This window comes from Amblyomma mixtum, chromosome 9, assembly GCF_055824585.1.
Source record: "Amblyomma mixtum isolate Tamu chromosome 9, ASM5582458v1, whole genome shotgun sequence".
NCBI lineage: Eukaryota > Metazoa > Arthropoda > Arachnida > Ixodida > Ixodidae > Amblyomma > Amblyomma mixtum.
In genome coordinates, this window is record NC_143020.1 from 16,348,090 (window position 1) to 16,365,354 (window position 17,265).

Consider the following 17,265-nt stretch of genomic DNA (forward strand, 5'->3'; position numbering starts at 1 on the left):
GCCGTCGTCGTCTATGCTTCTGCCGCCGGCGCCAGGCCTCGTCATATCCCTTGCTTTGCGATGAGATACACCCGGCTCTCAGGACCACGTTGTCCACTCTTAACAATATGCAGTATAAAACACCTGCTTTCGCAACCTACCAGGCTTAACCAAAGCTAAGCCCCGCCAATTTTCTGTTCATTTTGCCGCTGACTTTTATTTGCTGGCGACTTTGCTTGGCTTAGCTGAATTTGTTGGACACACACCGTCGGGCTTCGCGACGACACCGCCAGGGTGAACACAAAAGCCGTGCATATTCTAAGCACAACAGCTTGGTTCTGAGCAATCGAAATGAGATTTGGGAGCAGATTAGAAATTTAATGACTTCATTTCACTAAAAGACAAGCGCCCCAATAGTCACAGGGCGCCGACGTAGTGAGCGCATCAAAATAGGTGCCGAAACTCGAGAGCTTTGTCGCTGGCGGCTTACGGAGTAGCATGGGCTAGTTGGCAGGTCAGCCTAGGGGGCTCCGGCCCATGGTGGCATCTTAGGGTTTATCGCTTCTCGGCCTATTATGGGCTAAGATCGCGGCCGTCAGGCTGTCCATCTTCGGAGAAGCAAGACCACCCCCGGAGCGGAGCGGACCCCTGGACCCCGCCACCCCCCTGGAGGATCGCCGCCCCGGCGCCCGGCTGCCGGCCGGCTGCCCGGGAATGCCTGCTGCCGCCCCCCTGCCGTCCCAGGAACCCGGTGGAGGTGCTGCCCGCGGCCCCCCACCCCCCACCAGCCACCCGCCTGCTGAACCGGGACCCCGGCCCGGCTCCAGCATGTCGTTAACCGGTCCCCCCGGTGGACCATCCTTCCGAGCGCCTCCTCCAAAGGCGCATTGTTTCAACTTTACGTTGAAATCTGAAGCCTCGGCCGACGATATCATCGACGGTATCGAGGAAGTCGCAGGCCCCAAGATGCTGGAGTCCCTCCAGCACCAGGGGGGTTTCAAGTTTGGTATCGCCGTGGCCTCGGCCACGGCGGCGCAAAAGTTACTCACAGCGGGCGCCTTCGCAGTGCAAGGCGTCCCGGTTCCGGTCACCTGCGTGGGAGCTGCCGCCGTCACCATCACAGTGTTCCGGCTGCCCCTCTACGTCGGTGACGCCTCGTTGGCCTCGGCGCTGAGCCCCTACGGCAAGGTGCTCGAGATCACCCACCCGCTCCTGAAAGGCCGGCGGCACGTTGACAACGGCCAGCGGCTGATGCGCATGGAAATGCTCAAGGCGGTACCCAACTTCATTTCTGTAATGGGTTACCGCGCAATGTGCGATTACCGCGGGGTACGCAAAGTCTGTTCCCGCTGCGCACAGGAGGGCCACGTCGGCGCAACGTGCCGCACGCCGCGCTGCTCGCGCTGCGAGGCATTCGGCCACGATACGGCTGGGTGCCAAGCGGCCTGCAGGCGTTGCGGCGGACCTCACGCGGCGGCGGACTGCCTGCGGCCGCGCTCCTACGCGGACGCCGCTGCCTCCAGGAAGCCCCCGCCCCCACCACCTGAGCCGCCCAAGGGAGCGGGAGGCGACCACACGACGGAGCCGTCCGAGCCCCGCCCAGCCGACAACCAGCAGGCGAACAAGGGCGAGACGACCCCGGTCGTCCAGGCCGAGCACCACCCGGCCGAGACCCCCGAGGAGGACTCCGCTGAATCGTCCGCCGCAGGCAGCCAGACCACCACGGCTGCCGACGCGGCAACCGCGGGCAAGGAGCTATACGGCTTCGATTCCGCGGCGTCGCCGGCTGTCTCCGGCACAACGGGGGCCTTCTCCCCCGACCCCCTGTCACCGTTCGGGTCCGGGGACGACGCGAGCCGGGACACAGACTCCGCCACATCCTCCGAGGAGGAAGCCGCCTCACCCGAGGGCGGCTCCGTGCTACGCCTCACGGGGGACCTGACGCCCGAGCAGCGCCAGGCCCTCACTACTTCGACCGACCAGAGCCTCCCCGTCGTGCCCCCCTCCGCCCATCACCTGAGGAGGAGGGGCCTCGCACCGTCAGCGCCAGCGTCCCGACGACACCCGGCGCCCCAGAGACGGCGACGGGAGCAAGAGCGACAGCGCCTCGGTGAGCCAGCCGCTCGATTTACGAGCGCAGGCGGTGGAGGAAATGGACACGGGAAAATTAGCGGGGAAGCACGCTAGGCAGGACTCGGAGGAGTGTTCTGACGGGACTGCCCCGCCCCAGGCTAAGAAACCGGTGCGAAGCTCCGCTCATGGCGGGGCTTCTTAACTGTACAAGTACAACGTCGGCGCCCTGTCTTACCATCATGGCGTTAGTGCACCTCCTCTCCCTGAATGTTCAGGGATTTCGATCGCCGGATAAGCAGAGAGAGGTTATGCACTTCGCCCGCGCACAGGGCGTCGACATCCTGTTTTTACAGGAATGTAACCTACGCTACCCACGCGAGGTGACCTATTTTAAATCCCGGTTGTGTGTTGAAGCTTTTTTTTCGTTGACTTGTTCAGTTTCGTGCGGTGTTGGCGTCGTATTTGTCAACAGTTCCCTCCGCTCTGGCGCGCATTGCACCTACGGCGTCGACGGCCGCACCCTCGCGGTCGACTTCTTCCTGGGTGGAATGCGCGTCAGAGCGTTGGTGATTTACGCACCAGCCCGCCGCTCCGATTCCTCTAGTTTTTTCGATCTGTTAGATTCCTTTCTGTTAGACAGTTACCCTTGTTTTCTTGTCGGCGATTTCAATTGTGTTTTGGATCCCGTACGAGACGTTCGCGGTCCAGGCCAGGGGCGACCCTACGCCGGGGCCCGGTCTCTGCGGGACATTTGTATTCAGTTTAGTTTAACCGACGCGTGGATTACACTACACGGAGACAATTTTGGTGGCACCTGGGAGCGGGGCATGTCTGCCGGTCGAATCGACAAGTTTCTGTTCCCGCGCGAACTTGAGTGCTGTTTGGTAGCGTGTGATGTGCTCGCGTTTCCCCCGGGCACCCCACGCATTAGCGATCATCGACCACTGCCAGCAGTCCTGGCCATCGGCGGGGCGCCCCACGCGTAAACGCGTGGCGTATGGATCCATGTCTGCTGACAGATTGGTCGAGCAAGAAAGCGCTTGAGCAGGCGCTGGGGAACCCCGGCGGAGACGACGAGGGTCCCATCTCTTGGGACGAGAAAAAAGCGTCGTGGCAGTCGCTGTTGGTACGCGAAGGCAGGGAGCGAAGGAAGCGCATCACGGGCGAAATCAACACCATCCTCGCCCGTATACGCGCCGTCCAGCGAGGCGCGCCGCTCACCTTCGCGATGCGCGATTACCTCAGCTTATTAAAGGCGCGCTATCACACGCTACTACGCCAGTCGTCGCATGCGGCATCCCGAGCGTTAACACAGGGCAGGCCCGTGTCCGACCCCACCGTACTACGCCAGGTACGGGCAGGTAACCTCGAGGCATCGCGTCAGGTTCGCGTCGAGGAGGTGGTTTTGCCAGACGGGACCAGGAGCAGCAGCGCGTCTGTCATCCGTGACGCATTTACGCGCCACTTTTCGCTGCTCTTTGCTTCTGAGACCGTAAGGCGAGCCACCAGCCCTTTCACGGCCGCTCTCCATAGCTTTTGCTCCAGTCTTCCGCAAGTTCCGGACGATTTAGGCGCGCAGCTTAGCGCCCCGGTCACCCCCGACGAGCTGTTCGCCACGGTAAAAGGCATGAACACTGCCTCAGCTCCAGGCCCTGACGGCATACCCACCAGCTTCTATGCGAGGTTCTACACCGTCTTGGAGTCCCACCTTCTCCGGATGGTGAACGCCTTTGTCAGGGACGGCGAGAGGCCGGAGACTTTTAGAGAGCCGTGTAGTGCTCATCCTGAAGCCCGGCGGGTGTCCATCTGACCCGCAGGCGTGGCGCCCGATCGCTCTGCTTAACGCAGATTATAAGATCGTGGCGTCACTGCTGGCCAAAAGGTTGAGCAAGGTTTTAGCGGTGCTCGTAAGCTCTGCGCAGACCTGCAGTGTGCCCGGACGCTCGGTTTTCTCGTCTCTCGCACTAACGCGTGACTTGTTCACGTTCACCTCGAGAACGGGAATCCCGGGTTGTTTCGTCTCGCTCGATCAGGCTAAAGCCTTCGATCGTGTCGAGCACCGCTACCTATTCGGCGTCCTCGGGGCTTTCGGCTTCCCGCCAGAGTTCGTGGAGCGACTAGAGGAGCTGTACTCGGGCCTCACAGCCCGTTTGTTTTCTAACGGCTTGTTAAGCGACCCGTTTAGTATAGAACGCGGCATTAGACAGGGCTGTCCCCTGTCGCCAATGTTGTTCGTTTTATGCTTGGACCCATTCCTGCGCCGCGTAGCAGCGAGTCCATCGGTGCGCGGTTTCCCCCTGCCAGGTCAAGGTCAGGCCAAGGTCTCCGCATACGCTGACGACGTGTCCCTGTTTCTGCGGGACGAGGACAGCTACGTAGCGTGTTTACGGCTTTTCTCGAGTTACAGCGAGCTGTCCGGTGCCCTGCTTAACAGGGGCAAGAGCAAAGCTTTGCGCTTTGGCTCCTTTTCGTCGGACCTGCTGGGCGACGTAGAGTGGGTATCGGCGGTAAAGGTGTTAGGTGTCGTGTTCCTCTCCTCAGGGGAGGTGGCTCGAGAAACGTGGTCCGAGCTTAGAGCGACCGCAGAGCGACGTCTGGCAGTAGCAGCGAACTTCCGTCTATCGCTGTCAGAGCGCGCGTTCGTGATAAGATCGTCCGTGTGCGCGTCGCTCTTTTACATCGCCCGCGTCGCTTGCCCGCCGCGCACTTTTACGCGTCGTTTGGCCACACTCTGTGGCAGTTTTTTCTGGGCGGGAAAGACTGAGTCCGTCGCTCGCGCGCTCCTCCGTCTCCCCACGCGCATGGGCGGGTTTAGCCTGCCCAACCTGCGCACTATGTGCAGCATCCTTGCTGTTCGAGGCGTCCGCGACCTATCAACGCCACCGACTACCCGGGGAGAGGGCTCCTCGCCTACCTCCTCGGGACTTCGCGGCGCCTCTTTTTTGGTACTTGCACAGGTCCTTCAGCCGAACAGCAGCCGGGGTTCTTCCGGTACGTCTGCCGGACGGCCGAGTCCCTCACCGCCACCCTGCCCGAGGTCGACGTCTCTGAGACGCAGGCCTCCCGCGTTTGCGAGCTCCTAGCAATTCAGGAGGCTACACCCGACCAGCTACAGCGGAGCAGGCGGGTACGGTGGCGGGACTTGACGTCACACACGTTACCACCAGACGTCCGCGACTTCGGCTGGCTGCGAGGCTGGAGTGTCCTTCCGACGGGGGTCCGCATCGCCGCGTGGGGTATCGCCCCTTCTTCGCGGTGTCCCCAGTGCGGTGCGACAGAGACCGTCAAGCACGCCATGTTCGAGTGCGTCGTGGCGCGCACTTTTTGGAGACTTTTGTCCCGCATGTTTTCAGTGTCCTTGGACGCGCGCACCAGACCGCGCGACTTTTTTGTGCGCCTATTACTGTGTGTGGGCGCGTTTGTGTTGTGGCGCCAGCGTGGCGTCGCGTCTCTACAGGGCCGACCGCAGCGGGCCATGTTCCCTCTGCTCCAGCGGGTTCGGGCGCGCCTCTTTCAACAGGCGTGCCTTGACAGAGTCATGCTCCCCGAAGAGGAGTTCCTCCGGCGGTGGAGCACCCGCTTCATCGCCGTCGACAGGGGTCACGTGACGGTGCGGCTCCTGCCTTATTAAATGTGTATATTGTGCGCGGTGGTAGTTCTAGTGCGTGCTTCCCCCGCGCGTGTCGGACACTTCTGGACACTGTGGACACTTGTGGTGTGTTTGTTCTCGCTTTTTGTTGTTGCGAATTTTGTTATTGGGGCGACGTCAGTCAACGTGTTGCATATCTGTCTTTATTTGAGGGACCGAGGTCCCTTGTACGCATCCTTGGCTCCAATAAAATTCTCTTTGTGTAGTATCTGTTCTTATCAGCTTAATATCTGATACGGTCCTATCCGGACCCTATGATATTAAACATATTTTTGTAATTTGGCGGAGTGCTCGAGGCTCGCCTCACCTCCGCCACGGGTTGGCCCGGTATAGCACTACCGCCGGGATTAGCCCACTCACCCTATAATGGTGAGGTTTCCTCAAATCCAAAGCAGAGCCTACAAGCGCCGCCACGAGGCGCACCTTGCCTTTAGAAGCGAAAGCTTCACAGCCGCGCTTCGCGTGAGCCGTCGGACACTCATATCTCGATGGATACCCGAACCGCGCCGTAAGGCCGAAGGAAATGCCTGTCTCTCATATCTTGGTGCACACCCGAAAGGTTTGGACACCCCAGTACATGTCTCTGAAGCAACCTTCTAAGACAGCATGGCCGCGTCTCCTCCTCTGCATCCATACAGGCAGTGTGTGGACGACCGAACACCTCCACCGTTATCGTGGTGCTCCCAGTGCATTGTGCGCCAACTGCGACAGCCATGACGTCAAACCAAGAGTAACTGAAGCTTTTCGCTTGCATATCCAGGCTTAACCAGAGCTAAGCCACTGCCTAATTTTTTAAGCCCTCGTGTGGAGGACGTCCGGGTGGGCGGCCGCAAAGATTCTTCCATGTCTGTTGGATGTGCCAAGACTCGAGTAGAAGCCTCCTGCGCGGGTGGACTCGGTTTCCAGTGCAGTAGCGACGTCAAAGTCAATTCGGCGGTCGCATGTCTCTCAGTGTTCGGCTACAGCGCTGCGTTGACAGTTCATTTGTCGGACGTCCGCTTTGTGTTGACTCATTTTTCCCGCGAAATTCTTCGTCTCCCCTACGTATGAGTCCAGGCAGACCGAGCAGGGGATTCTGTATACAACGCCTTAGGCCCTTTCTTTAGGGTGACGGTCTTTCGGGCGGGGGAGAAGGCGTCCGATGGGGGTCATCGGTTTTTGCGTTGTTAGCACCCCTTCTTTACGGAGAATGCGAGCCAGCGTCTCGCTCACGCATTTCTTGTACGGAATGCAGACGCGTTTTCCCTTCCGGCGCGTGCTTGGGGAAAGAATGTAGCGATTTTTTAATTGTCTTTTTTGTTTTAATTGAGAAAGCATTGCGAAAGCAATACTACTCCCAAGAACGGCCTTTCGCGTAGCGGCGGCCACTTGGCACGTTTGACCTTTAGAATGACCCCTGATGTCATACCATGCCTAGTGACGTCACAGCGTGACGTCATTCCAGGAGCGAGACACGAGCTACTATCTCGGCTCGTAGGGTAACGGCGGCCGCTTGGCACGGCGCGCCGCGCTCCTCCGGAAGTGTCTCCTGCGACCCGGTCGCAATAACGCAAGCGTTATTTTCACCCGTGACGTCGCATCCGGTTTGAAAAATGACGCCACGTCCGGCCATTTTTTTGTTGTTTTTGTCATGTTTGAGCCGAGCTACAGCCGAGCCGAGCATTGCTTGCAGTAGGAGAACGGCCGGACGGTGGGAGCTACGCGCGCTCGTGTTGCCCGTGAGCAATTTCTCTGTTCTTCCTGTCTTTTGGTATGTATGTACTGTATGTATTGAGTGATTGCCCTGTATATGGCATTCAGCATTTCATTTTGAACTTCCTTGCGCCCGAATATTTTGTGTTTGCAGATCACCCAGGACTAGCACTGAGCCCGCTTGACCGGCAGTGGACACAAACGCCCTAAAGGTGAGACTCGTCTGTTTTATCCTGAGTTCTGCTCGAAAGCTCAGTGCAGTTAGACAGAAGAGAATATGCTCTGAGTATGTTTTTGTACCTTTTGTCAGCCCGGCCCAACGCAACTTTTCGTCATGTAAACACACATGGTTAGCGTGCGCCCGAAAAAAAGGCGGGAAACTTTTGACAACAGTCCAGTTGAACTAACCGTTTATGCGGTGAGTTTTGTGCGCGGTCCGATTTTTTGTGCCCTGGCTAATAGGAAAGTGTATAGATTACAGATTTAATGGTTCATTTTACAGTTGTGTTGCTGTTTATCCATACGAGCCGCTTTCCAAAACGGGCACTAATTGCGGCGAGATAAGCGATTACGCTTTGGTGTCTGCAGCGCGTAAACATGTTCTTTTAAATTTATTTTCATTTCAGAAAACGGCACTTGAAAAACCTAAATGCAGTTTACTTGTAGGCACGGACTTTTCCGATTCCTGCATCGAGTCCGGCGTTCTCTTGCTGGCGCAGAGGCTGAACAAATGGGGAGATAGAATGCGGAAGCAGCAAAGGCTTTAAGGCGCCACTAGGTGAGCTCTCCACCTCCTGTGAATTTTAAAACTAGTGCTGTGCCACCTGCACTGAGCTTCGGTATTACACGGGAAAGGTGCTTGGACCCACGTAGGTAACTAGCATGGAGCGCATGAGGCAACTGGAAAAGCAAGCTTTCTTTTAACGCCTCTAAGCTTACGAGCTTATTACAGGTGATACTGCAAAGAGTCCTTAAGAAGGGGACCATTGTGGACAAAGTGCTTGATGTCCTGTGATATTTTGGAAACTTGTGAGGTGCATAAAGCTCACAAGGCACTGATGCAGTGTGTGACAGGTCATTGTGGTAATGATGATTATGTGGCCATTTGCTTTGCACGGGTGAGTGGCAGTTTTTCGCCCTGGCTGTCAAGTAGGAAGAAAAAAACAAAAAGAAAACGTGGGAACATTAACTCTTAATATGGCTTTCACCTGCAGGCCCCAGGTGATCAAAGCCTGCCCGTATAGTGAACAAAGCAACTCGGCTGTTACGGATCTAGCAAATTATAATTTTGAAAGTGGGCCTCCTGCTGTGAAACCAGGAACGTTTGTGCCCCTATAGACAAGCAGAGGCGAGAAGCCATAGGCGAATGTAGGTAGGACTGGTAGCTGAACGAGGGAGTAGTTCCCATATTTGAAGAACTCATGGAAAGACAAGGACGAGGCGTTGTTTGTGTTGTTCCTTCTATGTTTCTCTCTTTTTTTTTCCCCCACAAGTTACAAGTCGATATTTGTTGTAGTTTCACTTTTTGAGGCAGCCAAAAGATAGAGCACAGGGATGACTCACACAGCATTAGTGTTTTCGTTTCGTTCCTACTGTTTTGTGTACTTGCACCTCTTGACCTCAAATGCGGCATTGTCATGATCTTACGTGGCGCTATGCTGATAAAGGATGTGTGCGGCACACCTATGGGTGTGTGGCGTTCAGGTTCAAGCACCAACGTAGGGCTTCCAGTGCAGCAGGAATTATGAGAGGAAAAAAAGCCTCAAATATGTGGATGGGCAGTTTAGCTCTTCAGTTCGCCTTTTGTGAAACATTCTGTGGCAGGAGGTTACATGTCAGCCCACCCCTTATGTAATGCTGCCTTTGGCCCATTGAGGTACAGATAAACTGATAAATAAACAACAAAAAGCAGTTTCTGTTCAAACAGTATAATTTGCAGCTTTGGTGGAGGATTTTATGTGGCCCTTTCAGGGAGTGTACCCAGAAATTGTAGTTATTCCTTAATGCCTCTTGATCCGAAGAACCAAACAGTAATCAATTGCCCTCATGCCTCTTGATGAGGGAATCTGAGAGGTCGAAATGATAATTTACCATAGCTGTGAACAGTAATGGCTGGGTGTATCGCCGGAGAGAACCGAGGTCATCCACTGGACTGAGTGGTAGGAATTTCGGGTTGGTTAAAGCACAGATGGCTTAACATCGTATCGCCAGATCTTGCACTGTTGGCGTGTGTGATTGTTGCGGTGTGTGTGGCTGGTGAGCTGTCAACTTGGGTGTGACAAAAGTTGTAAGCTCAGCCAGTCATGCCTGTGCTGTTCGAGCTCTGGGCAAGAGCTTTGAGCGAGGCCACTGCACTGTGTCCCTGTTGTACATTTGGCTTTTGTGGTGCTCCAACTTCCTCCTTCCCCCACCTTTGCTCGGAATGTCGCCATGGGACTGAGAGAAAGTGGTGTAATTAGAGCAGTGGCATGGCCATGAGATCCATCCGCACAGTACCACTTATAGGTTGTTTGCTGGTTTGGCACCGCGGTCAGGATTGAGGTGAGTTGTGAGTGGGCCACTGTGGAAAATGACATTAGAGCAGCAGCAAACATGGCACCAATGGTGGAGAGCAAACTTTGATCTCTGTGTTGCCATTGTTGTCAAAGTTATCTGTGAGGCCATCAAGGGCAGCACCTGTTCTGAATGCATCGCATAGCAGTAGATCAGAACTTCACTTTTACACTTGGGTCATGGGCCTCACTGCAGGAGGTGTATCAGTCAGTTCAGATTTCACGTTGAGACGCATCAAATTCAGCAACCTTACTACTCATAAGTACAGTGAAACCTCGTTAAGGCGTACCTCGTAGCTCTGCAGAAAAACTATGTGCAAAGCGGCAATATGCCCAAACTGAAAGAGGCCTGAATATATCCACTTACCTGGTAAAAAATTATTCCCGATCAATTTTTTAAAATATGCACACGAAACCTATTAACTGCATAGCTACCGTTCAGCCTCGAATGTGGCTTGAGCAGGGTATGTAATCCGAAAGCAAAATAACCGCTGGTCCTTAAGGGTCCTTAAAAAGAAGGCAAGCATAGCATGGGGCGGCAGAAAGGTACGTGGGCGGATAAGATTAAGCAGTTTTCCGGGATACGGCCGCCACAGCTGGTGAAGGACACGGTTAATTGGAGAGACATGGGAGAGGCCTTTGCCCTGCAGTGGGCGTAGTCAGGCTGATGATGATGATGACACTGCCATCCTGCTGCAGAACATCTGCAAAGAGCCCTTCACAGGCAGCGTGGCTGTCAATACTGAGAGCTTCGCCCTGATGTGACACACTGCAGCTTATTTAATTTGGGAAGCACGCTATCCATGACAGCGTTGGCAATATGAGAACGCAATGAGAAGGGGCTGGACCACAGCTGCACAGTGGCGCAGATCAGCCGGCAGCGCAGCAATGATAGGTGTGGCGCATGGAGGAAAACTGAAATCTGCTGCAGAAAGGCCAAGTCATGTGACAGCGATAAGCAGTAGCTATAGCAGTGGCACATCTGCATGGCTAGGGTCGTGGCTGCTCGTACACCAGCACCTGAAAACAGGTTAGTGACGAGCCTCGGGTGTGGTGGGGACAGGCTGGCACCCCCCTTTCCTTACAATGGGAGGGAAGAGTTCTCTCTTTCCAGATGCGTCAAGCAGCTGCAAGTAGGCTAGGCATGTCACCAACATGTGTTATGTCAGTGTGGCGTATGCATTAAATCACTCATGAACTTTCCTTTTAAATAATATGCATTTTAAAAAAACTGCAGCCAGTAGTTTTTTAAACTTTGCACATCCTATCTTTACCTTCTCTCAGTATTGGTCACCTGCTACAAAACTGGAAATCTGCTCCTAATAGAATTTTGGCTTGCTACAAAGACTGCTCCAAAATGTTCGTGGCCATTCCCTCCTCTCCACATGCTGTGTGGTGTGTAATATTCATTTTTCCCATGGGCATTGTCACTTATGGCAAGCTGGGTGGTGTATCATTGTTTGCGTAAGAACTTACGGGCACTGAGAAATTCCCTAGGCAGACGCTTGGCCACCCACTGATTTCAAGGTGATTGCACTCTGCTTTTCAATGAATGCTAAATCCTGACGCGATGGTGTCTGCAAATTTTTCTGCCACCTTCCCCCCCCCCCTTTTTTTGTCTCCTTTTATTATTTTTTTCTTGGATGTTGCAAGTACTGTTTTATGCAAGAAGCTTGAATTAGGAGCTTCGAAAAATTTGATTGCTGGTCTGCACACGATTGTCTCCATGTCCAGGTTTTGCACTATTTCCTAATCCCTGGCATTTATTGGCACTTTCACTTCATTAAAACTTTTGTGTGTGTGCTGGCACAAATTTTGGAAAGCTCCTTTTCTATCGCTTGCAGGTTCTTTCCATATTTTCGTTTTTCATGGGGCTGGAGCTTCATGGCACATCCAGTCCATCAACTATTCCTTGGCGTTTTCAGATACTTTGTCACATTGCACTTGTGTAATGTGGAGGAGCCGCCGCTGCTCTTAAAATCCTTTGTCTCCTTGCTTTTTTTTTATAGCCTTCTCCGCAGTGCTCAGGTGCATTTGGGCAAAGTATCGAAAAATGATGACTAGCTTGGCTGGCATTTCCTCTTGGTCTCTGACTGCACCATGCCGTCAGAATTTGATGAAATTATGGACATGTACACCAGGGAATCGTTCCACAAACTTATCCAGGATTTATATTGTGAAGAAAAATAGCGTAACACGCATAATTTTTGGGTTTGTTATACGGCACATTACACGAACCAAGAACAGAATAGCAAGGTTCTACTATATTTCTCTGAAAGGCTGTGATGGCTTTACAGGGTGTGTAGCAACCTTGAATCATGAGGGGAATTTTCTTTACCTGGAAAAATGAGTGAATTGTGAAGGATACAGTCAAGAAAGTGGCCAAGTTGGAAAAAAGGACTGACTGAAATTAACGCAGTGGTCTGCCGCAAGTTTCAACGGTACTGTGAGCGCCCAGCACACGGTCTGTTCACATTGGCGTGGCATATTTTTGCTTCTAACATGTATGAGGCATGGCAGCCTGTCTGTTTTGGGTGTCTTTTTCTTGTCGTCCATGATGTGAGCTTTGTATATACTGGTTCATTCTGTACAGGTTCCCGGACTCGACAGTTAATTTGGGCTGGTGCATATGGATAGACATAGCTGCATTCAAAAGTATTTTCTGTGCAATAAGCCGTACTCATAGCAATGTAAAGAATTCATGCACTCTCGGTGTACTCATGCAAGGAGCCACGCCACCCTAGCGTGGAATCAAAAATCAAACAAAATCTTGCTCTCAGGCCTCGTCAATCTGGTAGGCCATTGCAGAAACAAACAGAGGCTAGTTTCTTTGCGGTTCGAGCTGTGATAAGGTCATAGGAAGCTGATATTTTTTATGGAAATTTCTTGCTGCTTGTCCCATGGCATTGCTGCTGTCGAAAGGGATGCCAGAGTGAGCACAGGGTGCCTTCATTGGAAAGGCAGGAAACGGCAGTACTTTTCACTGATGGAAAAACCAACCTTTGAAAGCCTGAAATAATCTCTGGCAGTACAATGAGCAGTTTATGAATCCCCTGAAAGCATGCGGAGTGTTTCGTTTAGATAATTTTCCAACATTTTCTCAAAGTGGTGCTCTTTGTTTCTTCTGTAAAAGCACATATGACCACCACTCTTATGAACCATTAAAAGAGAGCAGGAACTTGTGAGCATAATTTTAAGAAACTTCCAAATCTAAGAGCCCAGATCACTGAGGCACTTTTCGTCTGGTGAGAAGGAAAACAGCTGCCGAAATTGCTTTTTTGAATTGACAGATTTTGAATTGAAATGTGCCAGCATCTGTGGGCCCGTTATGGCCAGGGATTCCAGTGTGGTAAAACCGATATACAAGAGTTAAGCGGTGCCATGTCCCGTCAAGAATGATGCATCTGGGACAGCATTTCACGGTGGGAGCTGTCTCTAGGTTGTCACGAGGCAGCGTGGAAGACAGTCTTGTTAAGGCTCTCACTCGCGTTGTAGCTTAAGCTGCTGTTCATTGATTTTTTTGTGTAATCTTTTGTTTCTCAGCAGTGTGCCACATCACGTCATACGCCTTTTCAGTGCGAACTGTGACAAGAGCACCTCCACTTGCCAGCTCTCAAATTCAAGCTGCCGCCGTGGTGGCTCAGTGGCTATGGTGTTCGGCTGCTGGCCCGAAAGACGCGGGTTCGACCCCGGCCGCGGCGGTTGAATTTCTTTGGAGGAGAAATTCAAGGCCCGTGTACTGTGCGATGTCATTGCACGTTAAAGAACCCCCAGGTGGTCGAAATTTCCGGAGCCCTCCACTACGGCGTCTCTCATAGCCTCAGTCGCTTTGGGACGTTAAACCCCACAAACCAACCAACCAACCAAATTCAAGCTGTCAGGTTTTTCCCTAAACACAGTTATGCTTTAGGCAAATTTTACCATTCTACATGATTTCCCCTCATTCATTGAGATGCTCGGTAAGCATTAGGATGTGATAAATTATGAGAAGTAAAATATTGGTTTGGAATATTCAGTTTTATTGCTGCATTTTGAGGAAACATGTTTGTATTGTAATTTTAACTATCTGTATTGATATCTGAACTACTCTAGAATATTCAGTTGTATTTGCTGTGAATTTTATTACTATTGTCTGCTTCAAAATGAAAAATTTGATGTTGACACGCACTTGGTAGAGAACATGAAATGCTGGGAAGAATAAAGAAAAGGGTAACCACCTATAATAAAGAGATATACTTCGTAAAAGGAGCTTTCTCAAACAGGGGAAGCAAATCTCTTTTCAATGCAGCTTTTGCGGCTTCATTAATTTTTTTCTGTGAATTGATCATGTATACTGTCCATTATTATCGCCACTATGTTTCTCGCTTCGGCTGTCGGGAATTTAAAATGAGTAGCTTGCTGGACGCCCAGTTTTAATTTTCTTTCTTGAATGCTTCAGCTCGCCTAGATAGCATATTTAACTCAGGAATGCATTTAACGGCTACATTTTAGTCTTTTTGTCCGCAGATTTTTGTTATTCCGTCCACACCGCAAGGAAACTCGACTATGTAAAGCACGCAGAAAGATATTTGTTTGAGTGGGATTAGATTCTTATTTTATGTGCAATGTGGATAGCAGCAATGCACTGCACTGGGAGCATTTCATCCAATGCAAGCAGATGCTGCTTTCAGTTGGCATCTAGATCACAAAGGCTTATCCAAGCTGCAACGGGAACAGCAACATTGCTGAGAACTAGCTCTAATTTCATACTCAGCAAAGCGCAAGGAAAACAAATATTTATTTTAAAAATACATTGTACAAAACAAATTTTATCCGCTTATGAATGCACAATATACTCGTGAGATCACCAAACAGACTCCCAGAAATTGTTGCACCCTTTTATCCTTTTGGAATGGGCGGAGTGTTCCAAAGCTAAATACAACGCTGAAATTGCTTATTCCGACTTGAGATCGTCCCAAGTGAGCTGCTTGGTTTCAGAACTCGACATTGCCCCTCAACCGCTTGGCTTTGCTAAGCATGTCATAGGACCGGCCGGCAATTCGAAAAGCCCTGCTATGCACAGCATGTGCACGAGAGCAGACGACGCAGCAGTCCCTTTGTCTACTTTTGGAGCCCGCGTGACCAGGGTTGATGCTCTTCCTTGGGAGTGACGTCATAACACACCCCGGCGCTCAGAAAGCGAAACCGCTCAGTATAAGTAACGCGGTAATAAATTATTTATAGTGCATATATGAATCGTGCAGCATGTGTCATGTATATGTGCCCTGAGGCAATGCAATATTTGAAACAGACGCCAACCAAAAATTTGGTGTGTCCCCCCCCCCCCCATTTTAAGGTTTTGGGTTTAGCATATGGAGCTTTTGACCTCCTGTGTGCCAGCGTCGGAAGCCGCAAAAGGAAATGCGGCAGTGTTGTGGGCTGGCCAAGCTTAACTGCCAAGATTTGAAACGTGATCATTTGATTCTCTTAATTAGTACTGGTCTGACCCAGTGAAACCCTTTCGATGTTTGTCTTGACTATTTTCATTCTCTCTTGAGCTGTGTGCACACTTTTTTTTTGTGTGTGGTTCTTCCAGCACATCTTCAACAATGTTGCTTTTATCCTTTAAGATCTTTCAAATGTCCATGCACAAGGCCACTAAGGAGTGCGTAGGCTGCTGCGATAGTCTGTTTGCAGATGTTTAACAGTACCTTTTGCTGGGCTAGTTGGTGTGACATTGTGTTCAGGAAATTAAAATCAGCACTAAATTGTACACAAACCACACAGAAAGACAGCAGCGCCCGTCCTGACCATCTTTCTGTGTGGTTTGTGTAGAATTTAGCACTGTTTTTACTTTCCTGAACACAATTGGGAGATGTCCTTATCTTTTTCTCTCTTGCATGCATTCCATTTTTTTGTGTGTGCATTTGTTTGTGGGTTTCTCCTGGTGGTTTATTAGTTGCATTTTACTTTTCTGAGCATGCCCACTTTTGTTTTCTCTTTTCATGGCATCCAACCCTGCATATGGCTGACACTAGGGGAGGGACTGCAGCAACCGACCTTGCATGACGCAGCATTCTCTGGTCCAAGGCACCTATCCATCGTTCCAGGCTACTGGCTCAAGAACATGCTCACAAGTCTGCACCTTGGCCTACAAGCAGAGTGACAATATACCCATTGCTGCCAGAACTGCTGTGCCAAATAAAGTATTCCTCCCGACACGCCTTGTCAGTGATTAATGAAGCGTATGAATAGATTACTAACAACTTGGTTGGCCCTATAGAAAAACCATGTTACAAAACAGTCTGTTGAGACCATACCCAGCCTCCACATTGTTTCCTCTGCAGAGCCGCGTATTGCCTTTCTGTTTATGCCCCTGCAGCAGAAAATTCTGCTCAAAGTTAATGAGGAAAAGAAATTTCACTGACAAGCTGCTCTGAGACTACTGCTAGAAGGGTACTAAAGCCCAGTGAAAATGTAGATCAGGTAATGAATGTTCGTGGGCGCTGCACGTGTACTTTCAATGCATAGGAGGGACCATCCCTTGATGTGGGATGCTTCTTCCTATACCACCACCTCATACAGCACTGAGAGTGCTAGGAAAGCTCTTGCTGAATATTGTAATCTGGGTGCTTTTAACTGAATGGTCTTTGTAGGTATTTCAAAAAGGCTAGGCAACCATCCTAGCAGTACTGGGGTTCCAACCCACTGCAAATGAGGCAGATTCTGTAGCGCTTGGCTCTCGCTGGCAGTTAGTGAAATTGGTATCTCCCGAAACTGCACTCTGAAAGAGCATAAAGAAAACTCTTCCACGGTAATTCATGCCATGCAACACGACATGGAAAACATCACGTGGCTAGTTCATTGTTTTCAGGTTCAAGACATCTGCCAATTTCAATGCGGTAGCTTCAGTCTGTTGCAAACTACATTTCTCTTGAAGGCACTTTTTGAGCAGGAATTGGGTTTCACCCAGTTTCCATGATGTTGCTTTGGGTGCACAAACTGGGTAATGTTGGTCTTTACCTGTTAACAAAGGGCCCTAAATGATTAAAACGATATTTGGCAAATTCGATGTACAGTCTTCTCTTACCGTTTCTGACCTATCTTTCCTCAAACAGAACAGTGCCTGATTGAATTTGCATCACTTGTTAATGTCAGATTTAATTTTTTTTTCTTGCTCTAACCTTGCTTAGCTGCTAAGGGCCATTATTGCCCGAGAGGTATGTAGGGTGTGTACTGTACACACACGGAAATCGCTTAATTCAAATCTGCGCTATTTACAGAAAGGTACTTCGGTCCCGTCAAAATCTCGTATTTCAGTGCGACAAAACTGCCGGTAGT

The 17,265-nt window shown here is 51.3% G+C and overlaps 1 non-coding gene across 1 annotated transcript; it reads left to right on the forward strand.

The window, feature by feature from the left end:
• The first annotated feature begins 5,874 nt into the window (after positions 1-5,874).
• On the forward strand, positions 5,875-6,062 carry LOC149328390 (U2 spliceosomal RNA). The gene has a single exon (XR_016285891.1). It is a non-coding gene; the product is annotated as a U2 spliceosomal RNA (small nuclear RNA).
• Positions 6,063-17,265: the final 11,203 nt, after the last annotated feature.